The sequence below is a fragment of the Rhinolophus hipposideros genome (assembly GCF_964194185.1).
Source record: "Rhinolophus hipposideros genome assembly, chromosome: 16".
Taxonomy (NCBI): Eukaryota; Metazoa; Chordata; class Mammalia; order Chiroptera; family Rhinolophidae; genus Rhinolophus; species Rhinolophus hipposideros.
The window spans coordinates 4,545,851-4,553,295 of NC_138062.1; positions in this window are offsets into that span (position 1 = coordinate 4,545,851).

A 7,445-nucleotide genomic window follows, 5' to 3' on the forward strand; every position below is an offset into this window, starting at 1 on the left:
CAAACCTTATATGTTGTATTACTTTTGTTTTAAACAGCAATTATCTTTTAAATAGATTTAAATAAGAAGAAAAACATTTATATATTTCCCCACATGGTTACTATTTGTAGTGACTTTCATGTATTTGTGTAATTTTCAATTTCCATCTGGTATCATTTTCCTCCAGCCTCAAAGATTTTCTTTAACATTATCATACTGCAAGTTTCCTACTGATAAATTCTTTCAGGTTTTGTATGTCTGAAATGGTCTTTATTTTATTCTCATTTTTGAAAGATATTATCATTAGCTCCTAAATCTCAGTTGGCAATATTTTCTTTTAAAGATTTTGTTCACTTCACCTAGCTTGCATTATTTTTTCTGATGAGAAATCTTCTATCAACTTATTTCTCTGTATTAAGGAGTCTTTTTTTCTCTGCCTGCTTTTTAAGATTTTCCCTTTATCGCCAGTTTTAAGCAATTTTGCTCTGATGTGCCTTGGTGTAATTTTCTTTATGTTTCTTGTGCTGGGATTTGAGCATCTTAATCCTCCCCAACTCAGGGTTCCACCTGGGGTAACTCCCTGCACTGCGGCCTGGAAATTTTCTCCAACTGGTAAGATAGGAAATATTAGGGCTCGCCTCTTCTGTTTCCTGTCTCTCAGAGATCACTGTCCTTGGTTTTGAGGAGTCTTGAAAAACGTTTTCTCATCTATTTTGTCCAAATTTTTAGTTTTTTCAGGCAAGAGGGAAACCAGTCCCTCCCACCCCATGTGGCTGGAAGGCGAAGGCCCAACTCCATGTTTTAAAGCAGCGTGATAGCATCTCGTTTCAGTCTACATTTCTCTGATTATAAATGATTTGGGCATCTCTTCATCTGCATGATGGCCTTTGCGTTTCCCTCTCTGTAAACTGACTATAGATGTCTTTTGCTCACTTTTTATTTGCTCATTTTTCAGGAGCTTATTTTTCACCTTCTTGAATATTTTAGGTATTAATTTCTGATGAGTTTTATATATACAAAATATTTACTCACATTCCATCATCTGTCCCTTAACTGTCCATTTATTAATAACGATTCTATTCTTGAACTGCTTAACAACTTGTTCCTTCCTGAAAAAGAAAAATACCCTTAGTTTTTATTTAATCAAATATTTGTTACACAATTTGTTTTTAAAGTTTTCTTTAGCAAGTCCTTCATTGACTTGTCCCTAGTTTACAAAAACTTGCTAACATACTGTATTCTCCTGTTAACTCTGTAATTTTGACTTCACAGATAGGCCTTTAATCCATCTTGAGGTCCAAGGTTCTATGTGGTATCAGGCATTCTGCTGCATATAGTAAACTAGTTTTTCCTACACCATTTATTTAACATATCTGTCCTTTCCCCATTTATTGGTGGTGCCATGTTTCTGTATCTTAACTTATTATATATGCATACACTTTTATTTTAAGAAGTCTTTTTTTGGCCTACAGGTTAGAAGTTGAGCCAATACTTCACTGTTTTTATCATGTTGGCTTTGTAGTTTTTCAGTCTTATAGCTAGTAGGTATCAAAAACATCAAACAAACCCAAGTGGAATTTTGACTGGAGAATTTCCATCTTCGTGGTACTGAACCATCCCTTTAAAAACTATGTACCCCTCTACGTATTCAAATCATCTTCTGCGTCTTTTATTAGTGCTTTAACATTTTACCCAAAGTTTTATGTATTGTTGGCTAAATAAATTCTTTGATACACTAAAATCTTTGTTGCTTATGAATAATATCTCAGTCTTATTGTATTTTTATTGGTCCCATTGGTGTAGAGGAATTCTGTTGGCTATGAGTGTGTGTTTTACTTTTTATTTTGAAATAATTCTGATTCACAGGCTACACAGGCTTTTCCAGCTTCTGCTGATATTAACATCTTACCCCAACCACAGTGCAGTAGCGAAACCAAGAAACTGACATTGATACAATCCAGAGTTGTTTCCTGTTTCATCAGTTACATATTCACTTGAAAGAGAGAAGAGAGAGAAAGAGAGAGAGAGAGAGAGAGAGAGAGAGAGAGAGAGAGAGAGAGAGAGAGAATGCAGCTCTAACAAATAACCACCTATGGACGCTCCCATCTATTCCTAACTTACTTCTAAAAATGTATTTTAAGTAACAGTTATACCATTTCAAGTAAATTTTCTGTATTAGAGGATATTACTATTTTTCTTCATTAATATTTTAATGTGGTGAATTACATTGATAGATTTTCTAAAGGAAAACTCATCCTTGCATAATGAAAATAGAGCCCACTTGATTATGTATTCTGGTTCACATACTTGGATTCAGTTAGCTAATAATTTATTTCACGTTTTTTGCTTCCATGACCATGAGTGAACAGGGCCCATGATTTTCTTGCATTACTCTTATCTGCTTTTAAAATCATGATTTTATTTGCTTCATAAAATAAGGTGAGCAACTTAGTTCCTTTTTTAGTCTCTAAATAACTTAAATAAGAATTACTCTTAACTGAAAACTCAGCACATTTGTACAAACATTTGGGTTTAAGGTATTTTGACAATAATTTCAATTTACCAAACACTTATTGGTCAACATGTCTCTTTCTTTTGCCAGTTTTGCTGGTTTCTGCAACCAATTTCCGGAGATTCAGTCTGGTATTCAATATGGCAGATCCACAGAAAGTCAATCCTTCTAGGTCTCCATGGGGATTAAAGAAAGTGTAAGAAAAATGTGTCCCATTTATTCTGTCAAGACTCTAGAATCACGACCTGGGACATCCCAAGGGTTCTGATAGCAGCAGGTGTGCCCAGCCACCCACAGGGTTCTGCTGGGCCCCAGCTGTTGCCGCTTATCACTAATTAGTCATATGCATGCCGTTTGCTCTCAGATCATTGTTCTGATGCAGCGTGCTCAGTGTGTCACGTCCCCACACAGTTAGTTCCCAAATATCTTTCCTATGCCCCACAACTTTCTTGTCCTGGCTGACTTAATATTTACCTTCTCCTAGTCTACTTTTCATAGGTTATCTACTACTAGCAATCAATAACTTTCTTCTAGACACCACAGTATCTTGTCTCTAATTATGTCTGGACAACGGCTACTTAAGAAGCTACGAGACACTCCCAGTTAGAGAAGGTATAACGTTTAGATGTGACTGCCTCAGAATCTCCGTCTGCCCTGATCATTGCCTATCCTCCAACTTCACTCACCCATCTACAAAAAAATAAATAAATAAAATAATTTCCAAGGATGGTTTTGTTCAAAGCAAATTACTTCTCTTCAAATTCTCATGTTTCTGGAAGAATAACTGAACACCATAGCAATGTGTCTGCCACACAGTGGTTTGTTTTACCTCATCGTTGATGATCTGAAATCAGGTTAGCAGATCATGTTTCTCCCTGGGACTCCCTCAGATAAGAAGCCATGTGCGATACAAATCAGATTTAGGGTACATGCATTTACTTGGTCTGTTTTACAATAAACACAAATCAAATAGTTCTATTTAAATAGCACCTTATAAGTAAATTTCAGTGCAGTGAGTATTATCAAATTGCAGTTGGATTCGTAGCATGTAGTAAATTCTCCCAACTGCCACTCAAAACTCATCAGGTTATTCAGAAAAATAAAGAAATGGTACATAAAATAGACGGCCTCTGCCACTGAGTTGAGAAGGAAATAAACTGGACCCCTCGTGACCTTTTGCATTCTGCTCTTTGACATCATAAAAAAAAGTTTACTGGAAAAGACATAAAGAAAGAAACTGATTTGAGATAGATAACATTATCCATTGATTCAAAATGTTAAATATTGCTTATTCTCAATCAACAAACTATATTATAACATGCTTGATCTTACTAATAATCACTCATTCAAAATTTTATTAAATATCTGCTATTGGCAGGCATTGTGCTCACATCTAGAAATTCAAAGCTGAGCTTGATGTTGTTCCTGCCTCCAATTAAGGAAAGAGGCTGTGAAATAAGTACTTTTGCTAATGTGCTGTGTGTCTAAAATAGAACAGTGACAAAGCGTTGAAAACTTCATTTCCTCATGGAAACCATGAATTCAAGATAATCAGAACTGGGCAGCTATGCATCTTAACAACTTGGCAAAGAACGTACAGAGAGTTTATCTCCTATCACTGGGTGCAAAAAACAAAAGCATGGTCCCTAAGGAAATCTGCTACTGAAGAGCCCCAAAGCTGCAGATTCTCATCATTGCCTATCAAGCCCACTGAGGCTTGTTTCTTGGGCTTACTAGAAACTGCAAGAAATCCTTCTGAAAGCCTCTGAAAACATAATATAAACCACAGATGGTAGTTCAGGTGAATTGCTGGGCTGATGGGGCTCGTGAGGAACGACAGCGTTTCCTGAACAACATAATACGGAAATCCAAACTGATACTCAGAAACAGGGATGGAAGGCAAGGTGGTCAGGCTCTAGGAGCACTGTCTTCTGAACACTACAACTGCCCACCTGCCCAAGTTCAGCCTTTCTGGGGCAACCTTAGTCACTATCAGTCAGGATTCTCTAGAGAAACAGACCAACTGGATGGATGGATGGATGGATGGATGGATGGATGGATGGATGGATGGATGGATATGGATGGATGGATATGGATGGATGGATGGATGGTTATGGGGCGGGGAGCGAGAGAGAGATTGAGAGAGGGAGACACTGATTGGCTGATTTTAAGGAATTGTCTCATGCTATTGTTCCCACAATAGAAGTCCGAAATCTGTAGGGCAGCCAGCAGGCTGGAAATCAATGTAAGAGTTGATGTTATAGTCTTGATTGCAAAATCCACAGAGCAGCAGGTTTTCTGCCTTGCAGGCAGGGTTTCTAAGTTATAGTCGAGAATTTCTGCTACTTTGGGAACCCTTAGTTTTTGATCTCTGAAGGCCTTTACCTGACCGTATGAGGCCCACCCACATTGTGGAGCATAATCTGCTTTATTTAAAGCCTACTGATCTAAATGTCAGTCGCATCTGAAAAATACCTCTAGACCAGGGGTGTCAAAACTGCGGCCCGCGGGCCAGCTGCGGTCCGCAATCCTTTTTTTATTGGCCCACAGCAAATTCCAAAAATATATTTAGTTTACTTAAATAAACCAGGTGAGGCAATACATACTTCACCTTGAGTGAGTGGCCCGGCTGTTTGTGTATTTTACAGAACATGACCCTTGGTGAAAAATGTTGAAAAAAGTTTGGACACCCCTGCTCTAGAGTAACAACTAGACTGGCGTTTGACCAAAAAGCAGGACACTATGGCCGAGCCAAGTTGATGTACAATCAGCCATCACACTAACTCATATATTTGGTTTCAGGATATCGTGGCTACAGCTCCAAGGCATGGAATCGTTTCAAGGTATTTTGTAAGTGCCTCAAATTTATCTTCTTTCCAAGGGAAGGAATTAAAGTTTTCTTTAAATGCTGATCTGATATTTAGCCGGTACTCACCCATCCATCATATCAGTTTGTTCACTATTGTCAATAATCATTAACTATTTTAAATATCAACCTTGTCTTACCAGTTATTTATACAATGTGTTAACATTTTTGAAATGTTAATTGTTTAAACTGTCATTAATTTTAGGTCTTCCTCTAATGTGAGAATGAAGATATTTTGACGTACACATAAGGATCAGAATTGTATTAAACTTCCAATTATATGAACAGCATTTATTTGATATTTTTATTTTGGGGGCTTTTTGGGTGAATTACTTTTAACTAGAATGTACTACATTTGTATTCAGAAAACTAAAGTCCCTTTCTGTTTGAGGAGGAACTGAGTAGTATAAACACATGAAGGAAATAAGGAAGGCCTGGAAGCAGATGAGCTGAGAAAAAGCCCCAAACATAAGACATTAGATGGTAAAACACAGACAATAAAAGAGGTCAGAGTCAATGAGGCAGCTCTGTGTTCTCTGAAAACCTACTGACATTGTGAGATATTCCACCATCATTTTCAAGCACCACAATTTCAGTAACAGCAGTGTTCTAGAAACTTCTGAGGTTGGGTAACATTTCAAAACGAGATTTCAGGGTCCTCAAACTGTCACAGAAGTGAAGTGAATATAATAAATACAATAATGGGGCTTGTTAACAGGTGATAGCACCAGTCAGGAAGACTTGTTGCCCATTTTTACCTCCTAACCTGCAGGTTATGTTTTTATCCAACAAATGAGGATGCCTGCGGAATAACCATAAAATCACTTCTGTGACCTTTAACTCCTTAGTCACTAGTTCATAAGCATTCTGTAATTTCCTTCATTGCACAAGAAATGTTGCTGAATCACCAATATGACAGGTTGCTTTTAATGATAAGATTTGGGAGAGAGAAAGATATGGCAAATGCTGAACAACGGCGGATCGTGAGCTCATTTTAGAAGAACACTCCCCAGCCCAGAGTCCCGGTGAAGGGGACACAAACAGATCCTACAATGGCTGACCAGCAAGGACTTCGCATGTGACCAGAGGCTCCCCACTCTGCCTTGGGGGGTGGGGGGAAGCCCCAACCACATCGTCTCCGGCACCGCAGATGAAAGGAAACTCCTCTCCCGCACAACTGGAGGGAGTTCTAACTCACACGCACACGCACACGGGCTGAGACAGAAAGCAGGACTGCAGCACGAGCACCCCACGGGAGGCCTGCGGCAGCATCTGCACCCAGCACAGACAAGCTGATCAAGAAGCTCCTCACAACCTGGTCAGTGAATGAAACACTGCCTTCCGGGGTCCGCAGGAGAGCGGCACATGGTTAGAGCAGGCCTGCAAAGCAGAGAGTGACTGTGAAGTCCATCCAGGCCACAGAGCTGCGTGGGACAACCACTGGCAACTTGGAACCGTCCAGGATCCCACCCCCCAGGACGAGACTGGAGAGGCCAGTGAAGGTGGATGTGTCTCAACACATCAGCACAGTTCGGGAAGATGATGGATCCAGCGGCAGTCTGCTCAGGCTGCAAAGAAACGACCCACGATTCCGCAAATCCAGACTCACTGTGGCCATTGAATTCCACAGCACAGCGTAACACAAGGGGAGAACATCTCAAGAGGCCTTAAAACGGTGGCGATGAGGCCTCGCACTTTCTGATTACACTACTTAAATGTGACTCTGAGTGCACTTCACATGCAGAGAGAAACATTGAGAAAAATGTCCCGATACCTGTACTTTTGAAAGAGTTATGTCAGCCTAACGGGCAATGGGTTTGAATGAAATCAGCTGGGCACTGGAGACAGATATTCAGCATTCAAGGGCAGCATTCTAATTGTCAACAAGACCAAAGAAGAGCCCCTAGAAACCAAGCATTTGGAGACATTGGGACCCGTGTACAGTATTGGAGGGAACATTAAATGGTGCAGCCGCTGTGAAAAACACTATGAAGGTTCTTCAGAAAAATTAAAAATAGAACCACCATATGATCCAGCAGTCCCACTTCTGGGTATTTGTCCAAAGGAAATGAAATCACTATCTCTAAG